This window comes from Rhipicephalus sanguineus, chromosome 4, assembly GCF_013339695.2.
Source record: "Rhipicephalus sanguineus isolate Rsan-2018 chromosome 4, BIME_Rsan_1.4, whole genome shotgun sequence".
In the NCBI taxonomy this organism is placed as follows: Eukaryota; Metazoa; Arthropoda; class Arachnida; order Ixodida; family Ixodidae; genus Rhipicephalus; species Rhipicephalus sanguineus.
Genome location: NC_051179.1, coordinates 54,844,847 through 54,861,124, shown reverse-complemented (window position 1 = coordinate 54,861,124; position 16,278 = coordinate 54,844,847). Strand labels below are relative to the sequence as shown.

The following is a 16,278-nucleotide window of genomic DNA, read 5'->3' as shown; positions in this document are numbered from 1 at the left end:
GGAGGAGAGGTTGGCTTAGAGAGTGTGAAGTGCAATGTGAATGTGCACTAACTAGACAAGCATGTCACTTTGTTTAATTTGGTCTATTAGTTATGTAGCTACGTGATGTAAAATATGTCAACTGAACTTACTCTTTTTGCCCAAAAAGAGTTTATGTTGTACAACTTTGGAAATGGGGACGGCGGTACTCGGCTTATTTTTAGGCTTGTCCAATGTCTGATTCATACAAAGGCAAACAAAACGGACGCAACACAGTGCTGCTTGTACTAGAAAGTAGACCAAGTAGGATGGTATACTGGGCGAGTTGGTATAGATAGCTTCATACTGGCTAACAGCGCAACAGACACAGGCAATGAAAACGCACATAACACAGCAGTGCCGTGTTCTTTGCCTTTATCTCTGTCTGTCACGCTGTTAGCCAGTTGAAGCTGTACCAACTTGCCTAGTGTTACAGCTTACTCAATGTCATTGAGTTTGTCAACCACAACGCTTGGTTAGGAAACCTGAGATTTTATTGTATTAGAGGAATAGTGCATTTTTTAATATCACCGTATTTGCATCAAACCCAGATCGTTATGATTGCAGGTAAATTCTCAGATGAAAGACCAGTTTAATGTGGCGTCACCCAGGGGGCAATTTTGGGATCCTTTCTGTTTATGCTTTACATTAACGAAATCACAGGCATGTAACAATGCTGCCAGATGATGCCAGTTAACTTTTTTTTTTTTGCGGGAAAGTCACATACAGAGCTGATCAAGCTCTATCTTTTATATTTTATTGGGTTAATGGAAACCAATAAAAACCGTAACACTACGGCAGTGTTTTTTCAACAATAAAGCAACGCTTCTGATATCATGCTAACTAAACTGAATGATGAAGTAGAGCTAGTGCCATTAATCAGGGCACTGGAAATGTACCATCGTAAGCAATCTGAGAGGGAAAACGCGAGCGCGTGTCAAATAGCCCCGAACCCGACGTTGGGCGATTCGCGGCGGCGGCTGACGAAAACAATGTGGACAGGTCACCACAGTTCGGCGAAACGTTGACACTCCCGCCTCGCTGGTGCTGATACAAAATGGCGGCTGATTGCGTGTCACCGGCCGCTAGCTATGATAAGGCGGGGAATAATAATAACTGTTGGGGTTTTTTCTCCGGAAATTTCGACCACCGTTCTTTAGCGTGCACCTAAATCTAAGTACACTGGTCTCAAGCATTTTCGCCTCCACCGAAAATGCGGCGAAGGCGGGAAAACGAAACAGAGCGCGGCGGATGCTCTGCGGGAAATTCTGCTGTTTATCTGTTCATACACTCGTTTGTTCGTGTGTATGTGTGTGCACACGCGCGCGTGCGTCACAACACAAAATCAAGAGACAATAAAATGGGAAGAGAAAAATATTGTAGTGGCTTAGCTCGGCTATGCCAGGATATACGTAGCGTGAGCTAAGGTTCAGCTGATTATTCTTAGCTTTCTTGGTTGTCTAGGATTAGCTTGATTATCATGCTTACTGCTGCTCCAATGACACAGACACGGTATGCGCATTATGTGACACATGTATATTTATTTCTTGTTCAACGTCATTTCTCTGTTGCCACAAAGACTGCTTGGTGGCCGGTGTAGTAACACGCTGCCGTCTCTATGGCCCCAACGCCCGGCGTAGCGTGAGACTTCGCTACTGCGCAACTGAGGCGTACAGCTGGGCACGCGCCGGCGCCAGTGCGTCTGCCTTGGCTATGACGTCACTCCTCTGGAATGCGCAGACCCGCGAGGCGGCAGCGGCTTCGGCGCGCCAGCGGTGCGCCGTGGCGTCACTGCTCGCTGCGCATGCGCAGCATCTCTTGATAAGCCACGCGAAACTGCTCAACCTCGGCCAGTGTAGCAACGGTACAAACAGGCCCGTAACCAGGAATTTTTTTCGGGGGGTGGGGCACTTGCTGAAAGCCTTGACTGTTCGAGAAAAACGCCTATTTTCATGGTTTATTTTCGATAAACCACCATGTGTCATCAAAATTACGGGGGGGGGGGGTTCACTTTTATAGCACACAATAAGAAGGACTGGAAAGAACGACGCGCACACAACTAGCGAACAAGCTTTCTGCAAGGTATCTGCTAAACGGATAAAGTCGAACGGTAACTAGGATCAATGAACGAATGCGTATCCGGTGACCAGGATCGAAGCATGCAGATACAACGAAGGGAAAATAGACAACCACCCGTTTTGTAGCACGAAGCCACAAGGAAATCCATACGGATTTCCTTGCGGATTTCCTTGTGGAAATCCATACGGATTTCCGTATGGATTTCCTTGTGGCTTCGTGCTACAAAACGGGTGGTTGTCTATTTTCCCTTTCTTAACCCTTCCGCCACCTTGCGGGATTCCGCAGAACTGATTTGCAATGCAGATACAACGAAGTGCGTCAGCCGACGTGCAGAGACTGTTGGTTTCACCTATAAACGATCGGACGACGGAACTGCTGCAGGGGGCGTGGCACTAGACCTCGAGACACGTAATACGAGCTTTAGGCACGTGCTTACCACCTACAATGACAGAAAGTTCTCGAACTTGCCTTCTCATTCCTTTGGAACGTGCTGAAACCTTGTAAACAACAGAAAGCGGGCGCAAGCTGATTCGATTACGCCAATAACACAGCGCTACGGCACATCACGATGACAGACGCCTTTACACCATCAATTATCATGCAACCATACCAACAAGCCCAAATCGCCACCCTCATCATACACTTGTAAACTTCACGCAGGAACCATTTCGTCTAGCGTTGGCTCCGCGTCCTTCCTACTTTAGTTTCTGTATTGCCACGCCCACGATGCTAATAATAATAATAATAATCAATCAATCAATCAATCAATCAATCAATCATTTATTTAACGTGCCCAGGAACAACCGTGAGGTCTTTGTGCAGGCGCGCGCAAAAAAAAAAATCAATAAAAATTAATAATAATAATAATAAATAAAAATTAATAATAATAATAATAATAATAATAATAATAATAATAATAATAATATCTGGGGTTTCACGTGCCAAAACCACAATATGATTATGAGGCACGCCGTGGCGGCGGGATCCGGATATTTCCCAGTTGAAAATGACAACAGGACTTGCCTTGAGACAACAGAAATTTCTGTTGTCACAACAAGATTTTTCTGTAGTTACTACACATTCCAATTGTGGGGACAGACTTCTCTGTTGTGCAGCGCATATTTTTGTTGTCTCAACAGAAGTGTGTTGTGTCGAGTGTGTTGTGGTACAAAAGGAAGCTGTAGTACTACGACAAATGTTTATAGTACTCTATAAAAATGTGTTGTCACAATAGGCACCCGGCTGTTACTACAGGAATGTCCCTGCAGTATGCGACAAAATTTTGTTGTACTACAGAAATGTGTTGTGCTACAACAGAAACTAGTTGTCTTAGTGTGTCTTCAATTGTGACAACAGAAGCCTTCCTCAACTAATGCGACAAAAATTTGTAGTACTACGAAAATGTTTCGTGGTACAACTGAAATTTGTTGTCTAAGCATGCATCCAATTGTGACAACAGAAGTGTGCCTTGAGACACACTTCTGCATTACTACATCTTTATTTGCTAGTATTTTGTCCTGAAACCTGATGCCTTTATACACATATATATCAACTGAAAACTGATTGTGCTGTATATCTATGAAAAGTATGCTAGTGCCCAATGTGCCAGTGCACGTGCTAGTGCACAAGACAGAGAAGCATGCAGTCATGATGAAACCGCCCCAGCCATGAATATAGTTGATAGAGCTTGTAGCTTGGGTGAGTTGGTGATTGAATATCAACATGCATGGCTGCATAGCATAAATTGAACGAAGACAGAAGTGAGGACACAACACAGTGCATGCGTTGTGTCCTCTCTTTTCGTTCATTTGTGTTGTGCAGCCATGTTGACATGAATATCCATTTTAAAAATTTATAATATGGCCATGGAACACCCTTTCCATGGTATCGTCAGGACTGAACTACTATACATGTAAATGAAGAGAGCAAATTAAGAATTGAATTCCAATTTCAAGAACTGAAGATTCACTTTTTGGGGTTAGCGCAGAACAGCATGTGCATATCCATGTCCTTGCCAAGATAAAAATAACAAAGTGGACAAGATAAGGTTTTGGGCTTTACATTGGGAAAACATAATGAGGCATGGTGTAGCAGGGGACTCTGGAATAATTTATACCACATCAGGAGCTTTAATGTGTACTTAAATCACATTTAAACTGCATGCATGTTTCTTCATTTCACCCTCATTTAAGTGTGGCTATCATGGACAGATTCAAACGTGCATGCTTCATGCTAAGCAGCTAAATGCTATAGCCTCTTAGCTACCACGTTGGGTAAAAAGCACAATGAACTGAAGTCGTGTATATCTCTTTAATATCAATAATGCATCCAGCCAATACATTTTTCACAAGCACAGAAGTCCAAGATGAGTCTTTTTTTTTCTGTGCTCCTTCAAAACAAAAGCTAAGTACACAATCATTACCACACCAATACCATGCTTAAGAGGACAAATAAATGTACAAGTTTGAAGGAGACATCATTATAACACCACGGACACAACCACCTTCGCATGTTAATTGCTTCTTCAGGTGGTATGAAGCAGTGGGGTAGAGCACGTGCCTGTTGAGATAATCTGGCCTTATGACTATATACAAATGCTTCAAGGAAACTTATATAATTACTCATAAACATAGCTCGTTGCCAGATGCATCACCTTTCAAACTGTGGCAGTCAGTTTCCACAATATAACTTTTCGTTTTCAAGTCTGCCTACTCTTATGAAGTGACTGCGTGTGTGTTTGGTGCTTCTGCTGCAGTGTTTAGATCATGCACACAAGATGCGTGCTATTTGCAACATGCAATCTGGAAAGGCTGCAAGCATGTCGAATGGCCAGTTGCCTGTTGATGAGGAACTATGTGCAAAGTGGCAGAAGAAAATTTGCCGGAAAGATTTTGGTTAATGACAAGTCTCTCCCCATTGTTGTATGCAGCAAGAATATTATTTCACGCCACTATGTTAGAGAAAAATCTGGTCCCTGGTGCAGTGTGAGAAGCATTTGGGGGGTGTCTGCACAACCTGAAATACCTCTGCCCCCTGCAAACCCTCAGCAAAGAAACTGCGTAAAGATAGAAAAGCTTGAGATTCTACTTCTTCGAGCAAGCCAGAAAACTAGAGAGAGCCAGATGGTCATGAGCCTGCGATTTCGTTTGCCCCAAAAAAGAAGGTTGAACAGATCATCACATAAACAATAACAATGCACAACGAGCCAGTTGACACATTTCATTGATAGCGAGGCTTCTGTCACAGGTTACACATTACCCTGTAGGTGGAAGGTCCGCAGCAGCTAGGCGCTGAGAGAAAAATGTTGAGCTTTTACGGTAACAACAAGCACTACACCTCACTCTTATAGAATTTCGTGGATGTTCAAAAGGGGGAAAAAAGCTGCTTTGCAGCCTCATTGAACTGAAAGACATTGAACGTTGCAATCCTACCCTGAAAAAATCCTCAGAGCGGATCATACGGTGCCCTATTTTGCTCAAATGCCATGACCGTGCCTGAACCAAGCTGCTGACATCACCACCGCTCACTGTGGAGGTACGCCAGTCGTAGCTCATGATCATTGAAAATGAGTGGTTGAATTAAAGAAAAGCTGCTTTCACAAAGCTCCTCTCCTAAGCCGCACCAGTGCAAGCCTTCATTAAGAGTAGTTGAGCTTTCAATAAAGCCATAGTGCGTACAGATGATCGGACGTCTGACATGGTATTCGGCATCAGACAGGCAAGAAAACAATAGCCGAGCAGCACGAATGAAACTTTTGCTAACAGTGTACTGTATGCGACGAGCTTCAAGGAGTAACCATTTCGTAGAACGTGCCATGTTTTGTTATTTCAGAAAAAATCCAAGCGGAAGAGACTTGTTTTCCTAGATGAATGTCGAATGTCTTCATTGAAATTGTTGAAAAATGCCGTTATTCCTCAGAGCACAGTGCTGGCCAACAAGCGGGCTGGATGCTAATGGCAGCTGATGAAAAAATTGTAGTAGTGCGGCGTCTTGAAACGATTGCGCAGGGTAAACAGCAATAGTGCACCTTGTGGCTCTCGACAGAAGCTATGCTGGCCATGCTTATGCATACCATACCTATGTTCGTGCGTTTGTATGTGTGCGTGTGTATATATACACAGGCAAAATCGAAAAACTTCGAGGAGGGCCTACCCCCCAATGCTACGCCAGTGCACATACTATACGACAGATGTCTTGTCGAAAGTCGTGTTCATGTTGCACATGTTCACAAGCATGCTGGATCTTTAGAGCCACTTAGTGAGCCATCATCTAGTGTAACGGCGAATCACTGAACACACCAAAGTTTCACTGCACCCCCATGAAAGAGGAGTTGCTCTCAAACGAGTTCATTTTTTTAGCTGTGAACCAAACCCTATAGCTAGGGCTACGTGTTTTCAGCTTTATCCGAAAAAAATTCGATAAAATTCGTTGATAAAATTTTTAACAATTCGGATTTATTCGATAAACTCTGATTTCAAGGGCCAATATGACCTCGTGCTGTTCTTTATCGAAAGGGCAAGTTATAAGCGCTCATTGATACATCTTCTGGTATGACCGATTTATAGATTACCATGCCTAGCTGTATTAGGCGATGTAGCTGTAGGGTGCTCCGACTCAGCTTCCTACATGCAGAAGCTTCACAAGGTCTTGCAACTTTCGAACCCCAAATTCAAGGCGCTTCAATTCAAAGATCCACGCCACCTACTTAACAACGCTCTGGAGGATGGAATCAGGACGAGCTCGTTCAACGTAGTTCACGATTTTGTAGTGCCCTTTCCTGCCCTGTTGAGGTCGTCACGGGAGCTGCGCCATAAGTTTGGTCTTGTGTGCTTGGCCATGGGCATTCCCATCAAGTCGCTGAAAACCGTATGTTCGCTGAGGTGGTTCTCTTTTTATGAAGCTCTAGAAGATACTTCGGACAACTGGCGCGCCATTTCGTCTTTCTCGAGAAGCTACGAAGCCAAGGGAACGAAGTGTGAGAAGCTCAAGAGTCTTATTTCATCACCTGAAGCTGTGCACGACTTGCTCGTTAAGGTGAGGTTTCTGAAGACCAATTCGTGTGCCGTGCTCTCAATCGTCAAGGAACTTGAGGCAGAGAGTACCCTGGTACACCAACTTTATCCCGTACTGGGGGTTCGTTTGCACGCACTCATCAGTCAATGGCTTGATCCAACCGAGGTCTTCGCATGGGATGTCACAGGTCTGTTGGACCTCCTTGACGAGACTGACCGCTTAATGACTGTTGCAGACTTTCACGGATACTACGCTGCTGTCGCCGAAGGGTGGAGACAGACATCTGAGAGGAACCTGTGCGATCAACTACATTACAACAAAGAATCGTTTTGGTACTGTGTTCAAATTGTGAATACAAATGTGAAGCATGAGCTGCCCTGCGCGCTCGAAACCTATGCGCCTATATTTTAATTAGTGCTCCTTGAAACTGACGACATGAGCCAGCTCCTGAGTGATTTTGCGAACTATCAGTGCTATGAAATATGTAACATTGTTGAACCCCTGTCGTTTTGGAGACTTCACAATTTCCAGTGGCCAGTGCTTTCCCGCTGTGCGTTGTGTCTTCTGGCGCTTCCTGTTTCTAGTGCTAACGTTGAAAGGGCATTTTTAAAGCTCAGAGTCATCAAACGAAAGGAGCGCGCTTCGATCACTGACAGCAACCTCGCACAGTATGCTTGCGTGTTTTACAATAAGCTTTAAGCATAAGGTTGTTATACGCACAAATACAGGTATTTTGTGTTCAAGTATTTCGCTTGTGCGTATATGTTTGTGTGCATTCAAACCTTCTAGAAAAAAAGATGTCCTTCATGTGTTTTGATGTTTTAGTATTCAGATATGAATAGATTTAAGATTTTGAGGTTTCGAGAATAATACAAATCTCCGAATATCGGAGAATAGGAGATTTACGAGAAATAAACTCTGTTAAACGCCAAACTTCCGTAAAAAATATAAACTCCGATAAACACCCGCCGATTTTTAAGAAAAATAAACACCGAAAACACTGAGCTCTACAAGATATTCACTTAAGAGGGTGTTGAGGCGAGCTCGTTTGCACGGAATCATTAGAATGCAGCGCTAAAAACACAAACACACGGGGCGAGAACGAGGACGGGCACTGGGAACGAGGACAGCGCCCGTGCTCGTTCTCGCCCCTTGTGTTTGTGTTCTTTAAGCGCTGCATTCTAAAAGATATTCACAGTGAACATCAACACACATTCACACCACACATTTCACGATGGACGAGCCAGGCCACCGCTATGGCTGAATATCACAAAAGCAAATCCTAATCCACATTTGCACTTTCTGTATACACACACACACACAAACACGAATCACATTTGCGGCTTCTCAGACGTGCGCTTTTCGTGTGATGCTCACGGGAAATACACACACACACGCAGGCACGCACGCGCGCGCACGCTCCATTCATTCATAACTTCGGGCTAAGCACGAGGATCGTGCTGCACGAACACAACACAAACACGCATGACATTTGCGGCTTCGCAGACGTTGCATTTTGGTTTGATGCTTGCTGCTGCGTTCGATTTAGGAATGCAGGTGGTAGCAGGTGGTGCTCTTGGGGAACTACGCGCAACATACACAGCCACCATTCTTTCGGAACTTCGGGCTAAGCACGGGGATTATGCTGCACAAACAGAACAACGGCGTACCGTACGAAGACAGCTGTAACAATCATCGTACAGTACAATCGCGTATGCAACGACTACGAACAGCTGTTGCCCCGTCAACATAGTGCTGTCCTTAAAGTGACGGCGGTGACGGGCCTCCTCACCTAGTTTTATAATTACTTCGGTTACTTGTGCCTATAAATTACAAACCACTCGTGCTATTCGCTCCTGTTGATGAAAGCTTAACAGTATAATGATGATTTAAACAACAACATTAAAAACAATTTGTCATGTTTGCGGCTGTTACTTTTAACAAGCGGTAGGTAGCGCTGCGCTTCTTCCTTTTTTTTTTTTTTCCTGCGCCCCATGGAGAAAAAAAAACATGGCTCCACACTTTTGTGTTTCTTCACGCAGCAACGTGATCGGCGTGTTTTCGATGATCTCGACGCTCAGCAAGATCCATTGTGCAGTGTTAAGTTCAGAAATGTTTTCCTCATCGTATGCAGCAGTGAATTCTCTTGTGCGCTTCGTCGTTTCCGCCCGCTGGATATCGACGATTTTGACAAAGAACTCTACGAAGTCTTGCGGGCTGGCGAGGAAAACGGCAGCACCCACTTACTGCACATGAGCCGTGAGTATTGCAGCATTACTTCACTTGTTTGTAAGCACCCCGTTAAGACAAAATTGTCCGCCGACTGCAGAAACCGAGGAAGGGATGGAGGAGGCGTGAGTCGAACAACAACCGACGTGTGCAGCGGAAACTCGGCGATGCTCAACTGGGACCGGGATCACGAAAAAGTGAGCTACGCCTGTATGCTTTCTTCTTTAATGTAACGGAAAGCTTCACTGTGCGTTTTCGTTCCGAGTGGAGTGAGCCTTGGCGATACGCATAATGAAAATAAAGTAAAATGGTGTGCTGAAGAGATATCCGAGTTCGTAAGCATCATTCAGCAGCATTGCGAGATGCTTTTGCAATTAACCCCGCATTTTTTAGTCTTCTAATGATCGACAGCAACATGTTCTCGTATCTTTCCTTTTTCTTTTTTTAGAGGAGCAGATAAGTTGTGCAACAATTCTGCTATGATACACACCCAACGAGCGTTCGGCTCCGCGCGCTACAACCCGCTGGTCACTTCACTGAAGCAGTACGAACAGCCTGTTGCGTGCAGTTTGTTTATTTACATTTCTGTGACTATGCTGATAATTGTATCATACCGTCACGTTTTTACCATTGCACATGTGAGGGTTTCACTCATTCACGCCATGATTATGTAAAGTGAAAGCTAATTGATTGCAATGATAAGGCCTGTCTTGAGGGCATGATTTCGATGCTGCATGTCAGCCTCTGGCACGATTGTAGGCTTTTGCACCTTCCTAGATCAAGTGCGTTACTAGGACAGTGACCTTGAAGTGCAGGTTAAACGCCTAACGAGATTATGCCAGAATTGATCAATTCCTTTGCCTCTTGAAATGAATGCACCAGCTATAGTTGCATTTGTTTGCACTATGAGGGAGTATCGCACTGCTTCTGCAACGTTGTGACTAGCTCAGTACCTTTGTTTTGTGTCATTTTGAGGTAATGGTCATAGTGAATAAATTTTCCTTTCCTGCTAAGTTTTTCTTATCCTGTTTTGTGTTGAGAGGCTTTCACGCAGTGTCAATTCTTGCGGCAGTTGCTTAATTTTCATTTTACAGTTGCCTCCGATTAACTTATGCCTGGGTGGTGCTCTGAAAAAGTCCTGCCCTGATGCCTTGAAGCGTAGTTTTGACGCGCAAGTAGGCCAGCTCGAAAAGGCCGATTACCCTAATACATTGCTCTCTGCTGTCGCCGAAAGGCTACTGAAGCAGGTTCGGCAAGGAGACGATTGCAAAGAGCATGGAAACACCAACGAAAAGCGCTTCGTTGGTGTTTTCTTCGTTTTCTTTTATTTGCACCTCATTTAAATGTGATTCACACCAATTGTGCCTTGGAACTGACTGCTGCTTCGGTATCTTATGTTCGTCTCTTCAGCAGAGCTGAACTTTGTCGCAGAAATTCCATTCCCTACTGAGCGCACGACATCCGTGGGTCGTATTTCAGCCGCGTTTCTTAGATGCATGCGGCACACGCATTGTGAATGGTGAGTGTACCGCTTCCTTGTCATAATTTACATGAAGAGCCTTTACAATGAAAAGTGAAAGCAGCAAAAATCTAAAACGACAGTGCTGCTTTGCAGTACTTTGCTCAAGGCATCACATGAAGCGTGGATGGTGAGAGAGCATGTGGGGGTATCTCATTGATTGCATGCCTTTTAAAAAGGTTCTAGCTTGAAATGAAGGCAAGGAGACAATATTACTGCTCCTCCGAGGGTGGCCGACATGGTGAAAGAAAGACGTTGAAGCGAGGTTGCTTGTGCTTCTGCATCTGAGGCTTCCACCTGTGAATTTAAGGCTCAATAATTTTGAAGCACTTTCATTTGTTGGTTTACTAATTGACTAGGAAGTTATCATATGCCTCCGTCTTCAAGAAATGTGCTTGTTTTTTAGTGATTAGAATAGTGATTTAGAACTGCCAAGCAAAATGAAGTTGTCTTCGATAACACTTCTCCTCATGTTTCTGATGCGAAAACATGCACATCCCTTGAGAAAGAAGGCATGAGACATAATTCGTAAACCAAGAAATTAAAGCACTTTAGAATAAATAATGATTAGCTACGCAGATGGAAGCTTCAGCTTACAAAGCAGCGGCACGCCCACTTCGACATCTTTCTTCCATCAACTCGGCCATCCTCGATAAACAATACTATCGTCTTCTTGCCACCGTTTCAAGCTAGAACCTTCTTAAAGCTACACAGTCAAACATTATTCCCCATGTGCACTCTCACCATCCACGCTGCATGCGATGCCTTTATCACAGTAATCGTAGGGTGGCGCCATCCTTTGAGATATTCACCACTTTCTCTCCATTAATTATACAGGCTATCCGTGTAAAGTATGACAAAGACACAGTATACTCGTCATTCTCAATGCTTGCTACATGGTTCCAAGGGATGCGGCCTAAAGATAACCCATGGATGCTGCGTGCTCATGCTCAGTTGGGGATGCGATCCCCAAAACAATTCATCACTGCCGAAGAACAGAGCGTGAGATACCTAAGCAGCAGTCGACTGTGATGCACAATTGCAAAAGTCACAATTAAGCGAGCTGCGTATAAAAATAGAAGTGTATCACCAGTGTTTAGGTACTTATATTATGTAATTATATATTTCAAAGTGAACCATCTGAAACTTTGTTGGCGGCACTTCAAAAAGCCGAAGCATGTAAAAACGTGAAAAACACAAAGCAGCATAAGATCTTAGCACCCAAGTGGCTGCCGCCTCTTTCCATGGTCCCAAAGAAGTGTGCGGCGCAGTGAAGTGGACTTATGGTCCAGCGTCCAGGGACACGGTGGACGCTCAATATAAAACTAGCTTATCTTGCCTAAAACAAATCACTTCGATTAAACTATCACAAATGAATCTTGCTGGTCATACCCTTTCAAATGAGTGCAAGCATGCATTTTTACTTGGATGGCTTCACCAATCTGCATGTGCCTGAACATGAGTCATTCCACACATTTTTGAGGCCCGTGTACTTAGATTTAGGTGCACGTTGAAGAACGCTCAGGTGGTCAAAATTTCCGGAGCCCTCCACTACGGCATCTCTCATAATCATATTGTGGTTTTGGGACGTTAAACACCATCAATTATTCCACACATTTTTGTATGTCTTCGCTTCTTTGTCTTCAAAACTACTGTGTCGTCAGCCTCTATACTTTTTTGACACACTTACTGCCGACTGTCCAGCCATGTGATGTAGTTCTATTGTGTTTATAGACTTTGTTGAGTTTTAAAAAAATTGTCGTAATAGACGCAGAATTGCCGCATTGCTTCACCACAAAGCACATTGTGAGGAGAGTAGTGGATCCTAAGGGGAGCGAATAAGAAAGTGCCATTGCTTTTCTAGCGAATAGCCGAGATCTGATGGGCCCCTAAACCACCCAGACGTCCAAATTTAGTTGTGGTGGGGAAGTTGTGCACGAGTCTACAACGAACACGTAGCCGTAAAAATTTTTCTAAACGATGCTGTAGTAGCAGAGTTAGACGTGTTTGATGATCGAAACGCGGCTACCGATCCTTTCGCTCTTTCCTTCGCTACCCTCCGCTCGTCGGCTGGTCTCCTCTCCCAAAGCCGCTTTGCCCTCCTCGCCGAACGCCCCTTCCAGTCTCACTTGACATACCATCATAGCTGACGCACTCTTCAAAACAGCATGCACTTCCAGTCCGTTGCCACGACCGCGACTCCGTCAGCTCCGTGCTTCTCGGCTAACTGCTGTTGTTGCCGTGCCGGCCCGTGCTCCTACGAATCATGCCGGTATGGACCCTGTGTTGCGCGCGCACGCCTTCAAGGGATCGCCAACGTGGTAGAAAACCGGAGCCAAACTCCTGCAGCAGGCGTGGGTCGTAATGGTAGTCTTCAGCAGCGAAGTGGCGCCCACAAACACGTACAACACTGTTGCACTTTGATTGTGCTGTAACTCCGATGCGCTCAAGCCAGGCATTTCGCAAGGTGACATCACGAGGTAACACGTGTCGCATCTTTTCGTTTTTCCAGTCGGCGCTTTTCCAGCCAAGCGCCGCACACCAATGCGTGAAAGCCATCGCAAAACACTGTCGGATTCAGTCCGCACAGCTTATCAGCCCGCTAGGCGTGACTGTGCCTGTACGCTAGCGATTTGGCAGTTTCGTTACTGGCTGCAGTTGCTGATTCGCAAGCGCGCGCACGCCGGCAACACGACGGAAGGAACAGCAAAGCGCGGGCAGCTGCTTGCAGACTAACCGGAAGTCGTAGGTTCTTGTTCGACCAATCACAGCATCGCCTGCATAGCGCATCACAGATTGAACACACGACGTCACACACGTCACTAGGCAAACCGGAAGGGCCCGGAGAGGTGAAGAAATTGTTTCTTGGGAATTTGTGGTGCACCCGCAGCTTGTAGCGCTGCCATGTGTGGCATCGTTGATCATGACGGCATTCTGCACACGATGCGCGTGTTTACTTGAAACGTTTGAAAAGATATCGGAGGGTGGTTTAGGGGCCCTTTAAGGCGTTCAGTGTAGTATTGTATTGTTGAGAGATTTCCCAGCAACGTATGTTTTGCCCACCTCAGCAACATTCAAATCACTGCTAAGGACAAAAACGGACAGATGTTCAGCAGAGTGTGCACAGTAAATGTGCCTTTACATTTATCTTGTGCTGGTGCAATAGTTACAGACAATATTTCACCTAACAAACACCAACAATTTAAAAAAAAGTGCTTAACCACAACTCAATGAAACCGACAACATATGGTTTGCCATCATCTGGTGTTCGTTGGGTGCTCGGTTGCGTGGTTGCGCATCCAAGTCTACTTTCTTGTTTTATAGCGATACTTGCAAACATTAGCAAGGCTTTCGCTGCCTCGAAGTTTGCAATGGTGAATGCTAATGCATTAAGTGGTAGGTCTACAGTGTTTGTCAATTCAGCACGAATATTGTTACACTGCTGTAATACGCATCTGCCGCAGCTTTTTGGTAATGTTTGGCTTTTATGGCTGTAGCATTTTCATTTAACAGTGCATATGGTTGGCATCTATGGGTCATCGGGGGTCATTGGGCTCACCAATCCTGGTTAGGCATTCCAGAGTGCGTAGCACCAACTGTAGAAAGCCTAGCATCTTTTTGATTTCTAGGTCTGTAGTGTGCTTCGCCAATAATCGATGTACATACCTGTTTCTTAAGTTCATGCATATAATTGAACCTTTTCACTGATCAAACCATGCACTGCCGTGTACTTCTGCATTTCAGCCGACAGCGCCAAAATGCAATAGCCTATGCACTTTCTGTGCTGAGACACCTTGAAACAGACAAAATGCCCCTTGGGACATTAATAATGTGCTGCTCTTGTGTGTTGTGAGTGACCTATATAATTTCCTGGTTTACATTTTAATGTTTGTTGAGAATGCCACCGAGCAAGGACAGACTGCAGTGGTGGGGAAATGAGGGGTTGTTACCTGTAATATAATTTGGGATTATTTGACACCCGTGCCCTCCCACTCAATTGGTATGATGTACCTTTTATGTGCATATTTTTTTTTCGTCGAAGATAAGACTTGTGCTTGCTTCTTATATTCGCAGACACCTTTACCTCGAGGCGAAAAAGTGTCCCCTGCAGGACCTCCAGAAGAAACACCAGTCCCCGCAACGGTACCTTGCACAAGAATGTGCCAACCTGCACTATTAATCCAGCTAGGTTTTCATGGACATTTTCATTAATTTTATTGCCCTTGAAGTTATTAAAGTGCTAATTTGTTTTAAAAATGAGTACGTGTCAACTTCACTTAAGAGGTTCCATGTAAATGTGCATGGGAAAGTGTGCAGATGTGTGCATTTTTAAAATCCAGTTGCTACCCTCAGCCCTGCATAGATAAACTTATTGCTAGTGAAGCTGCAAGAAATTTCTTTTCATTTGTTTTGCTCTATTACGTCCAAATACAGTACTTAGAACATCTTTTTTTTTAGTTATTGATCCTGAGGCCATTGACTACCTCAGTGTAGCTTGAGGCATTAAGGGTCTGTTGCAAAATCATTAAGTTTGTTGGTAAATTACCCTTAGTTGTCAGCTGCAGTGCTGTCACTCCAGATTTCTTAGTACGCAGTGTTAATTTATCAGGATTGGACTGGTTTGTCCGATTTCAAAAGCTCATATTTGCATTGCCTACCACAAAGGAATAAATTTTTTATTAGTAAGAAGTAAGACAAACTTGCAAAGCTTCCGCTTGCCCTGCCGAGGAACTGAATTTTATTACTGCGTACTACATGAACAGGTTATGATCTTGGAGTAGTTAAGGGCCACAAGGCTCTAGCACCCTAAATGCGACTGGACCATGCAACAGACAACTGGATGACGTGACACAGAACTGGATAATGTGACAGGCACTGGACAGCATGACAGATTAGTGGACCACGCGACAGACAACTGGACTGCACGACATACCAGAGGACAGACAATAGACTACAGGACAGACAATAGTACTACAGGACAGACAATTGACTATAGAACAGACAATCACTACAGGACAGACAATTCACTACAGGACAGACAATTCACTGCAGGACAGACAATTCACTACAGGACAGACAATTCACTACAGGACAGACAATCAATGCAGGACAGACAATTCGCTACGGGACAGACAATTCACTACAGGACAGACAATAGACTACAGCGTCCCAAATACGAAAGACAACAGAATATCTGTCGTACTATTCTGTTGTGATTTTCGACTGGTAGTGGTTCCTCGCCACGCACTCTATTGTTGCCAAGGAAGCCCATAAGCTTCCATGATCCATTTCCTCAGGGTCCTCAATAAAGTTAATTCCCGCGCCTGGGCTAGTTCTCACGTGAACGTATGTTTAATGCTGGCTGGATAGTTCATAACAGGCGGCGTCACACAATTCGAATTACGTAGTGGTCTTTTAAA

The 16,278-nt window shown here is 44.5% G+C and overlaps 1 long non-coding RNA gene across 1 annotated transcript; it reads left to right on the top strand.

The window, feature by feature from the left end:
- Nucleotides 1–9,087: 9,087 nt before the first annotated feature.
- Nucleotides 9,088–15,108, top strand: LOC119390016 (uncharacterized). The gene is made up of 3 exons (XR_005183203.2): nucleotides 9,088–9,369; nucleotides 9,440–9,536; nucleotides 14,933–15,108. It is a non-coding gene; the product is annotated as an uncharacterized LOC119390016 (long non-coding RNA).
- The last annotated feature ends 1,170 nt before the right edge of the window (nucleotides 15,109–16,278 follow it).